The sequence below is a fragment of the Hemiscyllium ocellatum genome, chromosome 7, assembly GCF_020745735.1.
Source record: "Hemiscyllium ocellatum isolate sHemOce1 chromosome 7, sHemOce1.pat.X.cur, whole genome shotgun sequence".
NCBI classification, from domain to species: Eukaryota; Metazoa; Chordata; class Chondrichthyes; order Orectolobiformes; family Hemiscylliidae; genus Hemiscyllium; species Hemiscyllium ocellatum.
The window spans coordinates 105,679,782-105,698,207 of record NC_083407.1 but is presented as its reverse complement, the minus strand read 5'-3'; the positions used below and the strand labels follow the sequence as shown (position 1 = coordinate 105,698,207).

The window sequence follows — 18,426 nt, the reverse complement described above, 5'->3', positions numbered from 1 at the left end:
ACATCTGGTTGGGGAGCCTAGAATCAGGTGACAAAATTTCATAATAATGAGTGGGGCACTTTAGAATCTTTTCACTTAGAGCGGTGAATCTTTGGAATTCTTACTCCGGAGGACCTTGGAAGCCCGAACATTGAACAGGCTCAAGACAAAAATATACAGGTTTCTAGAATCTAATGACTTATGCTCCTATTATGAAACTAAATTCTAAACCAAGCCACATGAGGTGGTAATGGGACAGGTGACCAAAGCTTGACTGCAGAGGTAGGTTTTATAGACAACATTCCAGAAGGAAAGAGAAGTTTAGGAAGAGAATTTCAGATCTACGAACATAGGCAGCTGAAGGCACCAAAAGCCAAAGCAATCAAAATTGGGATGCTGAGTGAGAGCAAAATTATAGCAGTAGAGAGATCAGGGAGGTTCCAGAAATAGCACCAGATATCAGGGGTCATGGAGCAAAGATGGATCAATGGAACTGACGACCAGGTATCAGGAAATGCTGATTTTTGTTCATTGATGTGTCATGTAGATTTATCATCACTAATCAGGATTTGGGGTGTATAATGTGGATTTGGGCATTTTTAGCAGAGTGATGTTTCCAATACAGTTTAGTCTTTCTTCACCCAGTGAGTGGTGAGCATGTGGAATTCTCTGCTACTGAAAGCGGTTCAGTATTTCAGGTCAAAATATTTATTTTTTTCTAGGAGTTAGATACAGTTCTTTTGGCTTTTGGGATCAAAGGGTGCAGGCCAACAGCAGGAACAGAGTACTAAGTAGATGATCAGTAATAATCATATTGAATAGCAGAGCAAGCTAGAAGGCCAATGAGTCTACTCCGGTTCCCATTCTATATCTTGCTATGTCTTTTAATTTGTTTACTTTATTATATGATAGTAAAGTATGATGATTAAGGTTCAAGAGCAGCATGCAATTTATAAACAGTTTTGCCTGTGTCCCCATGAGTGTTACTAAATGAAATAACTCATCAATGACAAACTAAATGAAAGCAAACAAACTGCCAGGCAATCCAAAACTACATATGTGCACATATATCTTTTAGCTGATTAACTAGCAAGAATATCTTGCTTCTAATGGGGCTCGCTCATCATTAGACAGAGGTGATCTGGGAAACTTGTAGGCACTACACAATGAATCAATCATGCTTAATGTTGAGTTAATTTCTTTTAACATCATCACCTCAGTAGAATAGGTTTCTCCTCCAATGATGACAGTAAAGCAATGCACAAAAAGGAAGAAACTGAATTTGTATAGTGTCTTTTGTAGATTAGGATATCCAAATGCAGTTTACAGAGAAACAATTTGAAGCATGGCTACTGCTGTGATGCAGGCAAAAATTAGAATCAATTAGCAAACAACAAGATACCTCACAAACAGAAAAGAGGTAAATGGTCCAATAATCTGTTTCAGATGGGGAGAAACCCCCTTCTCTTCATTGAGCATCATCATGGGATAATTTACACTTACCTGAAGGGGCATGTTGGGCTCTGGATTAATTTCTCATGCAAAGGACTGCACTTCTGATGGTGCAGCTTAAGGTATCATTCTCAAGTACCTGTCTAAGTTATGTACTCTGGAGTAGAGCTGGAACCCACAGTCCAGTGATTCTGACATAAGAGAGTTACCACTGTGCCAAGGCAGACCCACCAAGTTAGAATATATGAAGTAAGCAAGGTTAACTCCACAAATCTAAATTTGCCCAACTCTCTGTACCTTAGTAATGTCATTCACAATTTCTCTTAAGAATTGTAATTATTCTGTCATATCATCAGTTACTTTTACTGACTGCTGGATAGAAATGACTGATACCACTTGACAAACACACACACACACACACACACACACTTCATTGAAAATAAATCTATTTACTGCACTTAAACATTCACACCAAATGCTACAAAATAGATTTAACTCAATCTTCTGTCTGGAGCTCCCGGAAGCAGGTACGTCCATAATGCTAATTATGCACTTTCAAAACTACAGCTTTCACCAATCACATTTCTCCATGTGCTTCAATCATGGGCAGAAGAAAGAGCTAACTTATAACCCACTAAAGCCTCAAATAGAGAGGAAAATAAAATAAATCACCAATTTCAGAAAGCAGGTCATCATTCACCTCTCCAAAATCAACGACCGTAGAAATTGGTATTCTTAATTCTACAGCGGAGGCTTTAGTGATTATAGATTTATGATCTCCAACACAATATATCACCATGAAGCTGAGTGCAAAGCCAGCACCCTCAATATTTCTTTGCAAAAGACAGTTCCCAGACTTGGGAGGAGTATCAGGAAAATTTTGCACGTGCGCGCGCGTGTGCGCACACACACACGCAAGCACACACACACATACATACAAAAACTTAACATGATCTGAACAATGGAACCATGTAGAAAAGGGAAGAGAGAAATCGCAAATTACCATCATGTACCTCAACTCCCATCCTACACTCACTGAGAAATGGTGTATGGACTTAAAGCAAAATGAGGATTTGGGAGAAAAAGAAAAGCAAGTTTGGAAAGCAAATCAAGGTCACATGATTTACTCACAACCTTTCAATGTCAGGGATAAAAGCTTCCAAGTGGCACAAGAGTACATTCAGCACAGAAAATTGAAGCCGCCATGCCACTGCAGTCGTCAAGGAGTCCTACTCAGTCAGGATTGCCATTTCTCACAAGGGGCCTTTAATTGGAGGCCATTAATTGGAGACCTTTAAAGTTTGTATGGCATGATCTTCAAGAGCTGCTGAATTCTTTCTATTATACTGGACAATAGATTGTCCCTCAAACAACATCACTAAAATTGATTTCTGGTCACTGTCCCATTGCTCTTTGTGTATTGTGCTGTGTGCGCTTTAGTTGCCCCTTTTGTTATGTTAAACAGCAACTACACTCAGGGTGTTTAATTGATTGTTAAGTGCTTTGGGACACCCTGAGGTCATAATAAATGCAAGTTTGTTCATTTTTCCATTCAACATGAACAGATCAACTGCAAGCAGGGAGAGTAGTGCCAAATCCAGTAATGTGCCAACACCAAATATTCCACAGCATTCAACAAGACGCTTAATTAAGCACTGTCTCACTGATCTTACAGGCAAATGCCTGACAATCACCAGACTCCATCTGCTGCGAGTCTCTGTAGATCAACGAAGATGTGATATCATTTTACAGTCTGTACCTTCAATGAAACAAGTGATTAGAATTAGTTTTGCTGGAAGTTTAGAATTGTTTCCTGTCATTTGATCCATTCAGATCAATGTTAAATAAAATAAATGGAGTAATTTCAAGCTTCACATGAATGAAATAATTCTAGACATCATGCAGCAGTTACAAGCACAAATGCATTAGTAATGAGTTAGAAGTCTCATCATACATTAAGAACAGTAGACACTCTGCAAGTCTCCCACTGTTAGCCAAACTCCTCCTCCAAGCAACAGAGGTTAAGCGTTCTTTGTTGGCAAGAGAATTGGAGGTGCTATGTAGATCATAAGAAATCACAGAACAAACAAAGTAAGAGGATGAAGAAGACAGAGATTGTCCGAATGAAGACTTAAAAGGAAACAAACGACAGACAGCAATGGGAAGAGAAATAAGAAGGAACCTTATAATAAAGAATTGGCTGAGCATCTCGTGCAGAATTGTTAATTCTTACCATCTGGTTTTTCTTTTAAAAATGAACGCATCAATTAAAGATCAGATTTATCTTCAGCTGTTGGAGTGACCATTTTTTTTTGTTCTGTACAAATATATCTGGGTTTTCACCTCTTTATTCCACACCCCAAATCTTTGACAATAAAGACAAGGGATTATCCTTAATGTTCCTTTTTTTTAACATGAACCACAACCCATCTACCATAATTACCTATAATCTGCTTGGATGGCTGCAGGGAATTCTATCAGCATTGAGTCATTTCTGCGTCTCATTAAAGTGATACTGCAAGTGAAGTAGTTTGAGTCCAATGTCATTTCAGTAGCGGAGGGGTCACTGACCCCTATCCCACAGCACAATAAAGTATATGGTTCATATATCTAGAAAGCCTATTCATCTCGTCAAAATATTTGTAAATTCCATTATTCCCCAAACTGCATAAGGAAAGTGGATTGGCGTCACACCACTGCGGTTTGCAGCGTACATTATACTGTCTTGATTATGACACATTAATACTGACAATCCATCAGACTCTATAGATTAGCTGGCTCTAAACAAATACTATGCTATGTATGGAGACACAACTTATTGACTGCCACAAAGATTTGTGACAGGGGTGAGCTGCAGCAAGAGAGCAGTCGGTGGATGTGGACCTCTGGTGACGTGACCCAGGGCACAGACCTCAGTGAAATCCTATAATCTGCTGTATTTATAAATCTTCCCTCTCTCCCAGCCATCAGTACATGTACCCCCGCCTCCTCTCCCTCTCCCACCCCCACCCCTACCAAATGATACAGATGGTGCATTACTTCAGTGATCTTTGCAATTCCTTTCACATTTCACACACAAGTGCAATTTTCTCATTTATAAGCAGCCTGGTGTAAGCAGACACTCGAAGATTAATGGAGCTGAAGGGTAGGAGCATGCGATATGGAAAGGTAAAAACAGGATCAGTCATCAGTAAACGTTTGCAAGCAACTGAAACCTGCAGCACCTCCTGTAGAGGACAAGGTGCAGACAAATAAAATAGAGTTCAATGCATCCCCGGATGAAGCTCATCGACTTCCTTGAAGATTGTGCCACCCACGATACTGTAGGTTTGTAGAATTCTTTGCCATTAGTAGACTTACATGTACATTGGTCATCAGAATGCAAGATAAACAGTCACTACATAGGCTAAAAATGCATTGGAGAAGAGAGGAGAGGGGGGAAAGAGGGGGGAAAGAGGGGGGAAAGAGGGGGGAAGAGAGACTTGCGTTTATACAGCAGCTTTCGCAACTTCAAGACTTCTCAAGAAGCGCTTTATAAACAATACCTCATCAACTGCAAATGCTGTGGTAATGCAAGAAACGCAGCAAGCAGTTGGCACACAGAAAGCTCCCACAACTAACAATATGATAACAACTAGATAATTTGATTAGTGACGTTGGGATAACTAAACAGCCAAGGCACAAGGTACAGGCAGGACGCTGCTAGAAGACAGCAAACAAGGCAGTATCAGGAGGTGGAGAAGTCAATGTTTTGGGTGTAGCCCTTCTTCAGGACTGGTTACACCCGAAATGTCGACTTCTCCACCTCCTGTTTCTGCCTGACTTGCTGTGTTCTTCCAGCCTCCTGCCTGTCTACCTTGGATTCCAGCATCTGCAGTTAGTTTTGTCGCTAACCAAGACACAAGGCACGGCTCCCTTTTGGTCTTCTCTTAAGTAGTATTGAAGGATTTTCCCAAAAGGGGCTTTAAATCTGTGGATTGCCTGTAATATTACACAAAAAATTATTCTGTGCAAAGCTCAGGAACAATATTAAATGTTTTAAATTTACTTGCTTAATATGAAACTCGCTGTTGATGCAAGAAGCTTAAGTGGTGTGACACGATGTAGCTTTGAGCCATCGTGCACCTGCCTAAGTGGCAAAGTTCATTTACTAGCCATCAGCTAAAGCGAATGAAGCAGGGGTTTACATTTCATTAAAGACAGAGAGATTTAGCTGGGAGGTGGTGCCGTCATGCTAATATCACTGGAATAGTAATCCAGAACAACAGTTCAAATCCCAACATGGCAGATGGTAGGACTCTAATTGTTTTAAAAAAAACAACAATCTGGAATGAAAAGCTAACCCATTGACAACTACGTACCCTATCGACTGCCTAGTTCACTAATAACCTTTGGGGAAGTAAGTCCATCCACGTGACACTCCAGACGCACAATAATGTGGTTGACTCTTAATTAATTCTGGGCAATTAGGGATGGACAATAAATGCTGGCCTAAGTTTTGAAAGAACCAAAACATTTATCTGAAGGACAGTAGTGCAGCAACCTGCTCAATACAGACTGGAGGGTCGACCTCAGTTATGCATTTTTATCAATGATGTGTGACTTAGACCCACAACCTTCTGCCTCAGAGGTGACAGCACTACCAACTGAACCATGGCTAATGCTCAACAGCTTCAACATTGTGTCTTCTAAAATTTCCGATTCTTTCACGTAAAACTTTAGCATCCAATGACCATAAAGTTGACCTGTGTGGACAAAATATCTAAGAGGTAACTTGGTCTGTACAAATATTTGAACGTGTTTTAAAAAATGAACTGCTGTCAGGACACTAGAAACAAAAAAGTTCAACCTATAATTCCTCTCCTCTCTGAAACAGATGCAAATAATGGCACTGGTTTGTAATCAAGATGTAAATAACGGTGATAAGGCTGTTTTTACTGTACATCAGTACTTGCCCCAAGCTATTTGCAATGAAAATGATTCTTCGAACCTGCAGTCATTGGACTAATGAACCTCCTACGTTACTTATAGAGCAGGAATGGACTTAGACGTGACAGGTCACAATAATTATAATAGTCAGTGGCATTGGATGCAAGTCTCATCTACCAACTTCAACAGTCACTCCCTTCCTACCAAAATATAGTGGCAGTGTGCACCATCTACAAGATGCACTGCAGCAGCTCACTAAGGCTTTTTCAACAGTACCTTCCAAACCTACAACCACTGTCACCTGGAAAGATGCATGGAAATACATAGCTTGCAAAGTTCCCTTCCAAGCCACACACCACCCTGACTTTGAACCAAATTGCTGTTCTTTCTTCACAACTCCATGGTTGCCTATACACCCCAAGGACTACAGCTGTTCAACAAGGCAGCCCACCACCACCTTCTCCAGGTAATAGACAATAAATACTGGCCTAGACAGTGAAGCCCACATCCCTTGGATTGGTTAGTTTGCGTAGAAGCAACAGGTTTTCTCAGGGAGTAGGGTCTAAATTAATTCACATGTGAAAGGATGAACAGAATCAGCATTGCATCAAAACAGTTCAAAATATAATGAAACCAAGATCTTAGATATGTTATGTATGATGCAGGCCTTGCATCTAAAATGTAAATCTTTTACACAAAACTAACACTAGCCACCAGATTACCTCCACTTCACCTCTTGCCAGCACATTGGATACAATGTTTCTGGCTTTTCTCAAACTATACCAAGGGAACTCAGGAACATGTGGTTGTCAAGTTCATTTCTGTCTCTCTCTTCCTTTTGATCCACCTTGGTAGGTATTGACATTGTATTAAATAAATGCTGTCAATCAAAATCAGGGAGGCTAGACTTCAGGAAGAATTGGTCCATAATCAAAGATTTTGATTTGATTTGATTTATTATGGTCATGTGTACCGAGGTAGAGTGAAAAAAATTGTCTTACATGCTCTACAGGCAGATTATACAAGTGCGGAGAAAGTGAGGACTGCAGATGCTGGAGATCAGAGCTGAAAAATGTGTTGCTGGAAAAGCGCAGCAGGTCAGGCAGCATCCAAGAAGCAGGGGAATCAACGTTTCGGGCATAAACCCTTCTTCAGGAATGAGGAAGGTGTGCTAAGCAGGCTAAGATAAAAGGTAGGGGGCTTTTACCTTTTATCTTAGCCTGCTTGCTACACCTTCCTCATTCCTGAAGAAGAGCTTATGCCCGAAACGGCGATTCTCCTGCTCCTTGGATGCTGCCTGACCTGCTGCGCTTTTCCAGCAACACATATTTCAGGTCATAAAAGTGCATCAGGGTAACAGAACAGAGTGCAGGTGACAGCGTTACAGGTGCCAAGAAGGTGCAGAAAGAGATCAACATTATCATTTAAAGATGTCCATTTAAAAGTCTGATAACAGCGAAGAAAAGGTTGTTCATACGTGTATACAAACTTTTATATTTTCCGCCCGATGAAAGAGGGTGGGAGAGAGTATAACCAGGGTGGGAGAGGTCTTTGATTATGTTGGTTGCTTTCACACATGAAGCCAATATATGAGACACTGGTTTGCGTGATGGATTGGGCTGTGTTCACAATTGTCTGTAGTTTCTTTCAGTCTTAGGAAGAACAGTTACCATACCATGCCATGATACATCCAGATAGAATGTTTTCTATGGTGCATCTATAAAAAATTGTAAGAGACTCTACGAACATGCCAAATTGCCTTAGCTTCCCGAGGAAGGAGAAGCATTGCTGTAATTCCTTGTCTGAAGGGCAAAGTGGTGGACCAGGACAGATGGTTGGTGATCATCAGTCCCAGAAACTTGACACTGTCAACCATCTCCACCTCAGCACCACTAATGCAGACACAGGGATACCTCCACTCTGCTTCCAGAAGTCAATAGCCAGCTCCTTGATTTTGCTGAGATTGTTCAAATTTTGAGAGATTCTCATCTTTGCAACATACCGTTAAGCACTCAATTTCCTTCCTGTACTCTGTTACGTTGCTGTTTGACACACAACTTATAACGGTGGTGTTTTCATCCAACTTGTAAACAGAGTTGGCGAGGAATTTGGCCACACAGTCATGTGCATGAGCAGTATAGTAGAGGGCTGTGTACATAGCCTTGCAGGGCACCGGTATTGAGAATTATTGTGGAGGTGGTGTTGCTCCCTATCCTTACTGATTGTGGTCTGTTGGTCAGAAGTCGAGACTGGGGAGCAGAGACCTAGGTCCTGGAGTTTGGAGATGAGCTTGTTTGAATTATGGTGTTGAAGGTGGACCTACAGTCACTAAGTAGGAGCCTGACATAGGTATCATTGTTGTCCAGATTTTCCAGGGATGAATGTAAGGTCAGGAAGCTGGTGCTTGCCATGGAACTGTTGCGCCGATAGGCAAATTGCAAGAGATCAAGGTGATCTGGGAGGCTGGGTTAATGTGAGCCATGATTAACCTTTTGAAATACTTTGTAATTATGGGGTCAGAGCCATCGAGTGGTAGGCATTGAGACACAGCGCATGATTTTTCCTTTGCACTAGGATAATAACAGTCTTCTGGAAGCAGATTCAAATTGTTCTATTAGAAGTACGCAATCCTTTATCCAAAATTCCAAAATCCAAAAACCTCCAAAATCCAAAGGTTTTGTAATTTTTTTTTTGTGTAACAAGGTTGTTTGGCGTGTGAACAGGTGACCCAACCCCACACTTGAATGTGACATAATGGCGTGGCCCAGCACTGGCAGGTGTCAATTGTGTCTCAGTGCTCATTCTATTCACACGTGGGTTGCCTGTTCAGTAAGACTTTTTCAAAAATTTCATGGTGAAAATGTCATTCATTCTGAAATCCGAAAAATTCCGAAATTCAAAAAACTGGCACCAAGGATTTAGGATAAAGGATTGTGTGCCTGTACTAGGGTGGGCTTAACATCTTGTAACACTTGATGAGCAGGAGAAATATCTCAGTCCAAAAGGATCATGTGTCTGCCGGAAATCAATAAATGCAGATTCTGACACAATCGCAAAAAAGATGAGAAATACTCTGATAACTCATTCAGGAAGGAAAACTAAAGAGCAAAAGTGTTGTATCAAGTCCTGATACAACACAAATTTTGAAATTTTGGTGGAAATTATCAACAATTTGAGTTTAGAAACTTTAGTGAAGACATTGTAGCTAATGCTGGTTTGAGAAAATAATTGAATAAAAAGATTAAGTGTTGTCAACCTGAAACACTCATGTCATCTCCATCTCCACAGATGCTGTCTGACCTGAGTATCTAAAACATGTTCTGCTTTGACTTCTGGATCATAATATTTGAGTTAAGCAAATCAAAATGAAGGTAATGCCTCTTAAGCATTAAACAGAGGATTTACAGCACAGGAAGCGACCATTCGGTCCACCATATCTGTGCCAGCCAAATAGCAGCTACCCAGCTTAACCCTGCATTCAGCTTCTGGTTCGTGGCCATGTGGGTCATGGCACTTCAAGTACGAATCAAAGTATTCATTTAAATCTAATATGGGTTTTTGTCTATGTCACCCAAGTCAGGTACAGGCACCTACCGTCATCTTGGTGACAAACCATTCTCCTTGTCTCCTCTCTAATGCTCTGCATATTATTTTAAATCTACGCCCCTTGTTATTGACTCCCTGAACAACATGTATCTTGTTCCTTCAATTAAATCAAACATCCCAACACACTTTATGAAACAGCGCATGGCTCAGGTTCACAGATGAAGATATTAGGTGAAATAAAGACTTGGTCCAAACGAGAGAGTTTATAGAGTCATAGAGATGTACAGCATGAAAATAGACACTTCGGTCCAACAGTCATAGACACCCTTCTCATCCATGCCAACCAGATATCCTGAACTAACCTAGAATATATGCCAGCACTTGGCCCATCTCCCTCTAAACCCTCCCTATTCATATATTCATCCAGATGCCTCTTAAATATTGCAATTGTATTAGCCTCCACCACTTCCGCTGGCAACTCATTCCATATACATACTACTCTTTGAGTGAAAAAGTTGCCCCTTAAAATTTTTAAATTTATCCCCTCTCACCATAAACCTATGCCCTCTTGTTTTGGACTCCCGCACCTCAGGGAAAAGACCTTGGTTATTTACCCTATCCATGCCCATCATGATCTTATAAATCTCTATAAAGGTCACCCCTCAGCCTCCGATGCTTCAGGGAAAACAGCCCCTGCATATTCAACCTCTCCCAAGAGCTCAAACCCTCCAACCCTGGCAATATCCTTCCTGCATTGTTCCAACATAATTTTCCTACTTTTATAATCTATGCATCAATTGATAAAGGCAAGTGTTCCATGTACCTTTTTAACAACTAACCTGCCCTATCACCTTTGGCAATTCGTGGACGATGACCTCAAGATCTCTCTGTTCCTAGTGTCCTGTTATTTATTGAGTACTCCCTATTTTGTTACTTCTTCCAAAGTGCATCACCTCACACTTACCAGGGCTAAATTTCAAATGATCTTCATATCTGACCAGTCCATTTTTATCCTCCTGTAACCGAATACCTTCTTCCTCATTGTCAACCAACCATCTGACCAATCTTCGTGTCAACATATTCTCTTATTTATTTGAGGAAGGTGCGTCTTTATTGCAGGTTGACTATCATCTAGCAATTCCTTCCAAAACACGCCAATGGCAAGCAGTAAGAATGATGGATATCCCTGACCATCCATGAGATGGAAAGAAAGTTGGAGCTTTTGTTTTTATTATCTATGCATGTTGCCTTGGCAACTCAGACTGGGGCTGGTTGAGTCAGTTGGCTGGTGTGGATCAGATTGGTGTTAACGGCACATGGATCAATCCCTATATCTGCTTCTTTGTCTAACCCATGCTGGAGATCATGGTCAGACCTGCCTCTGGGCACAGAACTGATGAAGAATTGCTTGGGAGATCACAACTTGTAAGACTTTTAAATTCTAAGTCTCTATTACAGCCGGTTGTGAATTTCAACATAAGGCATTCCAAGGCTACCATATTGCCAGGATGCACATGATGGGAAACATTTAAGAAGTGCTTCAAAAAAGGAGGCAAGTGAGGCAGAGACGGAATTCCAGGGAGGGAATTCCAGAGACTAGACAACTGAAGACACAGCCACCAATGGTGGAACTAGGACAATTGCAGCACAATATCTCAGAGGCTTGCAGGATTGTAGGAGATTGCAGAGATAGGAATAGGTGAGACCATGAAGAGATTTGAAATCAAGAATGAAAACTTGAACATCAACATATTGCTTGACCAGGAACCAAAGTCCATCAGTGAGCACAGGGAGAGGTAAGGCACTGAGACTGGCTGCAGGTCAAGACAGCATAGATTTATTTGGCCTCAAGTTTATGAAAAATAGAATGTGGAGGTCAGCCTGGAGTGCACTGGAATAGCTGCATATAGATGTAACATAATCACCAATCACAACTTTATCAGATGTGTTGAAACAGGGACAAACTCAGGTGATGTCACAGTGTAGACAGAAATGGTTTTATTAATGGCATGAATATGATGCTGAACTTTTGAATCAGAGGATCAAATGTGGTACCTAAGATTTTGAATGGATTGGGATGTGGACATCACTGGCCGTGCTAGATTCATTTCCCATCCCATGTTACCCTTGTGGTGGTGGTAGTGAGCTACCTTCTTGAACTGTTGCTGTCCAAGTGCTGTAGGTTGACCCACAATGCTCTTAGGGAGGGAGTTCTAGGATTTTGACCAAGCGACAGTGAAGGAAGGACAATATATTTCCAATTCAGAATGGTGAGTGACTTGGAAGGGAACTTGCAGGTGGTGGTTTTCCCATGTATTTTATGCCCTTCTCCTTCTAGATGGAAGTGGTCATGGGTTTGGAAGGTGCTGCCTCAGGATCTTTGCTGAATTTCTGGAGTGCGTACTGCAGATTGTACACACTGCTGCTATTGAGCATCAGTGGTGGAGGGAGTGGGTGCTTGTGTATGTGGTGCCAATCTAGCGGGTTACTTTGTCCGAAATGGTGTCAAGCTTTGTGAGTGCTGTTGGAGCTGCATCCATCGAGGCAATTGGGAAGTATTCCATCAGACTCCTGACTTGTGCCTTGGAGATGGTGGATATGCTTTGGGGTATCAGGAGGCAAGTTACTCACCAAGGTATTCCTAGCTTCTGACCTGCTCTTGTAGCCACTATGTATGTGTCCAGTTGGGTTTCTTGTCAAGGGTAACCCCCCAAGGAATTGATAGTGGGGGATTCAGTGATGGCAACAGTGCTGGTTAGATTGTCTCTTATAGCGATTGTCTTTACCTGGCATTCGTGTGACATGAATGTTATTTACCATTTGTCAGCCCAAGCCAGGATATTATCTAGATCTTGATGAATTGAAACATGGACTGCTTCAGTACCTAAGGAATCACAAGTGACACTGAATGTTGTCTAATCAGCGAACATCCTGACTTGTGACTTTATGATGGAGGTAAGCAGCTGAAGATGGTTGGGCCTAGGACATTACCTTGAGGAACCCCTGCAGAGATGTCTTAGGGCTGAGATGACTGACCTCCAACAACCATGACCTCCTTCCTATGTGCCAGGCATGACTCCAACCAGTGGAGAAACTGTTCCAATACCCATTGATTTCCAGTTTTGCTGGGGTTCCTAGGTGCCACAGTCAGTCAAATACAGCCTTGATTTCAAGGGCTGTCACTCTCACTTCACCTCTGGAACATGCTTGAGTTAACAAGTGGCAAGTAACATGCATGCCACACAAGTATCAGGCAATGACCATCTTCAATAAAACAAGAAAATTGAATGAAAACAGCATATTGAAAAAGATAAAATTATTTCTATGGAAGCCAGCAGAAAGAGCAAGGCTAGAGGGTAAAATGTAAATATTGCAGGGGATATCACATAAAGGGAAAGGAAACGCATCCAGAATGGGAAAAGCAGAGTCCTAACTGCAAAACATTGAATCACTTTTCATGCAAGCATTTAGCTAGAAATAAGCATATCGTGCGTATAAGGTTGGTTTGTGAGTCAATGATTGTGACAAATCACTTTACACCATTCAACAGGGTGGTATCATCCAGTCCAAAATTGATAAATGCTTTGTTACTGTTAGAGTGGTGACTGAGAAGGAGAGCACCAAGTAAATGTGAAGTTTCAGATAGATATGTATCTGATGAAACAATATGAGTTTCACAGAGCTGTGCGAAGTGACCCAAGGTGGTAACCTGAAAATGAACCCCCTGAAACTGAGCATGAGGCTGTACGATGGAAGAACCTTGTGCCAAGAGGCAAATTGAGGTGAGAGCCAAGTATAATGAAAAGTATGAAGATCCAGAGCTCCAGAAAGTAGATGTTCAGCAGAATTTGTTCATCTTAGTTGAACCAAGTCTAAAGCTTAGACTATTAACCCAAAATATATCAGAAGAAGTTGGAAGCATTTTCCACAGCAATAAGCCATTGACCACTGGACAGATCCATGCATATTATAAAACCTTCAAAAATTACTTGCTAAAATAGTGCAGGCGGCATTTGGTATAATTTCTTTTATTGGTCAGAGTACTGATTACAGGAGTTGGGAGGTCACGATGCAGCTGTACAAGACTTTCGTTAGGCCAGTTTTGGAATATTGAGTGCAATTCTGGCCTTCTTTCTATCGGAAGGATGTTGTGAAACTTGAAAGCGTTCAGAAAAGATTTACAAGGATGTTGCCAGGGTTGGAGGATTTGAGCTAAAGGGAGAAACTGAATAGGCTGGGGCTGTTTTCCCTGGAGCATTGGAGATTGAGAGGTGACCTGATAGAGGTTTATAAAATCGTGAGGATAAATAGGCAAAGTCTTTTCCCTGGGGTCGGGGAGTCCAGAACTAGCGGGCATAGGTTTAGTGTGAGAGGGGCAAGATATGAAAAAAACCTAAGGTGCAACTTTTTCACGCAGAGGGTGGCACTTATATGGAATACGCTGTCTGAGGAAGTGGTGGAGGCTGGTACAATTGCAACATTTAAAAAGGCATCTGGATAGGATTATGAATTGGAAGGGTTTGGAAGGAAATGGGCTGGTTGCTGGCAGGTGTGACTAGATTGGGTTGGGATGTCTGGTCGGCATGGACGGGTTGGACCAAAGGGTCTATTTCCATGCTGTACATCTCCAAGACTCTAAGACTCTAAAAAATCTAACTATCTTCCCAAAATGGCATGACCATTGCTGAATCCCAAACTAACAACATCCAGATGAACGGAAACATAACTGGACAAGTCATAGAAATACTCTGGCTATAACGCAGGTCAAAAATTAAGAATTCTGCAGTGAGTAAGTCATTTCCCACCTCCCTAAAGCCTATCCACCTGCTGCAAAACATAAATCAGAGCTCTGATTGAGTGTTCTCCACTTACCTAGCTGGGTGCAGTTCTAGCAAGCAAGAATCTGGACACCATCCCAGGACAATGCAGCACCCTGTCCACCACCTTAAACATTTACGCTCACCACCATTGATGCACAGTGGCAGCAGTATATACCATTTCTAGAAGCACTACAGCAATTCACCAAGGCACTTTCGACACCATCTTCCAAACCCACGCCTTCTAGTGTCGAGAAGGACAAAGGGACAGTTACTTGGAAGCACCACAATCTGCAAGTTCCCTTCCAACCAAGCGTATCATCAACTCTTCCACTGTTGTTAGATCAAAATCCTAGAACTCTCTTCCTAACAGCACCGTGGTTGCATCTACATCCTCACGACGGCAGCAGTTCATGACTGCTCACCATCACCTTCTGACAGGTAAGAGAGAATGGGCAATAAAAGCTGGTCACGTAATCTGTGCACAAATAAAAATAGAGATCTTCACTATCACGGCCACTTAGTATATTGGACAGGTGGGGGTCAAATTCTGTAACTCTTTAATAGCAGAATATTACAGGATTCAAGTATGCCTCATCTGACATAATCCCCAACAGTCAGTAGCCAACCTCTTTTGAATTGTCTGCAAACATTTGCTTAATCACAGGTGAATAAACTCTAAGAGATACTGAAAAGAAGCTAAGAGCGTGGGGGCGGGTTGTGGGTGGGAAACGTGCTGGTGGTGATGTGGAGAAAGACAACACTTACACATATAAGGCAGGGAAATGGGTATAATTCCCTGAGCAAGTTGGAAAAAAATTGAAATTATTAATAGGAAGCTAAAATGTAAGCCATCAACCTGATGGATGGTAAGCCTATAAAATTCTCAAATTGAATAATTTATCTTTTTATTCCAGAGCAAACTCCTTTAATTTTTGCAATATTCCAACTCAATTAAACTGTCTCCTGGTTATTCAACAACTTGAAATTTCATAGAAGTATTCAGAACCTGCAGCAAAGAAACAGGCCATTCTGCCCAATTGATCTATACTGGTATTTACATTCTGAACCTTCACAGATAGTAGTTTACCCTCAGGGCAGCAATGGATCCTGCCATTCCTTTTTACCTCACCCAAGTATCAGGCAATAACCAACTTCAACGAGAAAATGTAATCATCTCCCCGAATGGCACGACCCTTGCTGAATTTTGAACTAACAACATCCTGATGGTTGCCACTGAATTGAAACCAAACTGGACAAGCCATATAAATACCCTGGCTACAATGTCGGTCAAAGATTGAGAATTCTGGGGTGAGCCAGTCATCTCCCATCTCCACAAAGCCTTCCACCTAGCACTAGGCAAGAGTCAGGACTCTGATGGAATGCACTCCACTTGCTTTGATGAGTGAAGCTCCAATAACACTCAAGAAGCTTGACACCATCCAGGACAAAGCAGCTTTTTCAGCTCTCTCTTAAATGCATGAAATGAGATTAGCAGCACAGTGCAACTGGTGATAATCCCAAGTAATCACATTTATCAGAGTAATGGATCAGAGCAAGGTGATCACCATTCTCATTTTCCACTGCCATCACCTCCCCTCCCTCCCCCACCTTCAGGAAATTCAAATAGAGTAGTTTTTGAAAAACATAATCCGAAGAAATATCAGTCAAAATTAGCAGGCCTGAAGGAATCAGAGTCAGGAAATCACAGGCAGAGATTTATTTATTTTATTACAGAATACAAAATTGAACTCAAAGAAATCAAACTAAATGCTTCACTGTCAGCCCTCAATCCGACTAATAGAAGAATTTAACTTGAAATTGGAGACTCTGTGATTGCGACACTGACAGCATTGTCTGACAGACTCATTAGCACGGTGACCAGGCGACCCTGAGCTGAAGCTGTAGAACAACTTCACCCTCTTGGTCCTTCTGCACATAATCGCCATGGTTACAGAGAGCCAGCCGATGATGCAACTGGAAGGTACTAAGCATTGTCGCTTTCCCCAAAGAATCACACAATGGTATATCTTCATAACTGGATGTGTATTTAGTTAAAAGCAGTTGACATCAAGTTTGCAAGTAAACCAAATACATTTGTTAGAGAAAAAAAGTCCTTCGTTAATACTCTTTTAATTAAATCGTGTTAACCTTTCCATGTTTCTTAAGTTCTTAAATAAACCTGCCATTGTCATGATGGAGAAATTACCCTCTGGATTTCCATTTGCATATCTCAAATGTGATGCAGTAAACCTAACGTCACAGATTCTAGAAATCAGCAAGAAAACTGGATAGTAATATTTGAACGTAAAATCAGTTTCAACAACAACTTCGATTTGTATTGCACCTTTAATGTAATAAAATGTGCCAAGCTACTTCACAGATCATTAGATACCAAAGTATGACATAGTCACATGTGGAGATATTAGGGTAAATGTTTAAAGCTTCGTGAAAGATGTTGGTTTTAAGGAATGGCTTACTGGAGGAAAGAGAAGCAGATACCCAAAGAGGAGCAGGAAGTGGGGTCTCGAGCTTAGGATCTAGACAGCTGAAGGTATAGCAATCACGTTGCAACAAATAAAATTGTATATGCTTAAGGAGGTCAGAATTAGATTACATTCCCTACAGTGTGGAAACAGGCCCTTCAGCCCAACCAGTTCACACCGACCCTCCAAAGAGTAACCCACCCAGACCCATTTCCCTCTGACTAATGTTCCTAACACTACGGGCAACTTAGAATGGCCAATTCATCTGACCTGCACATCTTTGGACTGTGGAGGAAACCGAAGCACCCAGAGGAAATCCACGCGGACACAGGGAGAATGTGCAAACTCCACACAGACAATTGCCCAAGGCCGAAAACAAACCTGGGTCCTTGGTGCTGCGAGACATCAGTGCTAACTACTGGGCCACTGTGCCAGCCTAAGATGAGACAAGTATCTCAGAAAGTTGTGAATTATAAGAGATTACAGAGATGAGGTGGAGGTGGTGCAAAACCATAAATTGACTTAAATACCAAGGATGAAAATTTTAAAAATCAAGGCACTGTTTGAATAGTGCAGGCTCAGGAATAAAGAACGAACTGAGAGAGAATGAGGACACAGGATGTCAAGTGTATAAAGTGCAAAACATGAAGGGCCAGCCAGGAGCAGTCAAGCGTTAAGAAAGGAATGGACAAGGGTTTCATTAGCAGATGTGCTGAGACAGGTGGAAATAAGTACAGTCATAGAGCACAAAAAACTGTCTTCAGTCCAACCAGTCCATGCTGACCACTATCCCAAACTAACCTAGTCCAACCTGCCTGCACTTGGCCCATTTCTTATTCATGTACTTATCTAAATATCTTTTTAATGTTGTAACTGTATCCGCATCCAGAAATAGTCTATACATGCTATCTTGGAATTAAATATGGCACAACGCTGCAAACTAACTGGTGCAGCCTCTAACTACAGTCAACTGAATTCAAAAACAGAGTTTTTTTTAACGTTTGAAAGCTGGAGATATAAATGTGATCTTGAAAGAAGCTAAAATCAACAATGCAAGTGTCTCCAGTCTCTGCTGTACCATTGCTATTACAAGCAAGCCAACCCAGTAACTAAAGATCCCTTTCTGCTCCCTGTACTGTGTGTAAATGCATTATTTAATACTAATAATATCCAACTGCAATTCATAACCACTATAGCATGCAAACCCAGGAAAGGGC

The 18,426-nt window shown here is 41.4% G+C and overlaps 1 protein-coding gene across 3 annotated transcripts in view; it reads right to left on the bottom strand.

Moving 5' to 3' along the window:
* LOC132817259 (partitioning defective 3 homolog B-like) overlaps positions 1 to 18,426 on the bottom strand; it is a 993,739-nt gene that overhangs the window by 748,142 nt on the left and 227,171 nt on the right. The window lies entirely within an intron of this gene.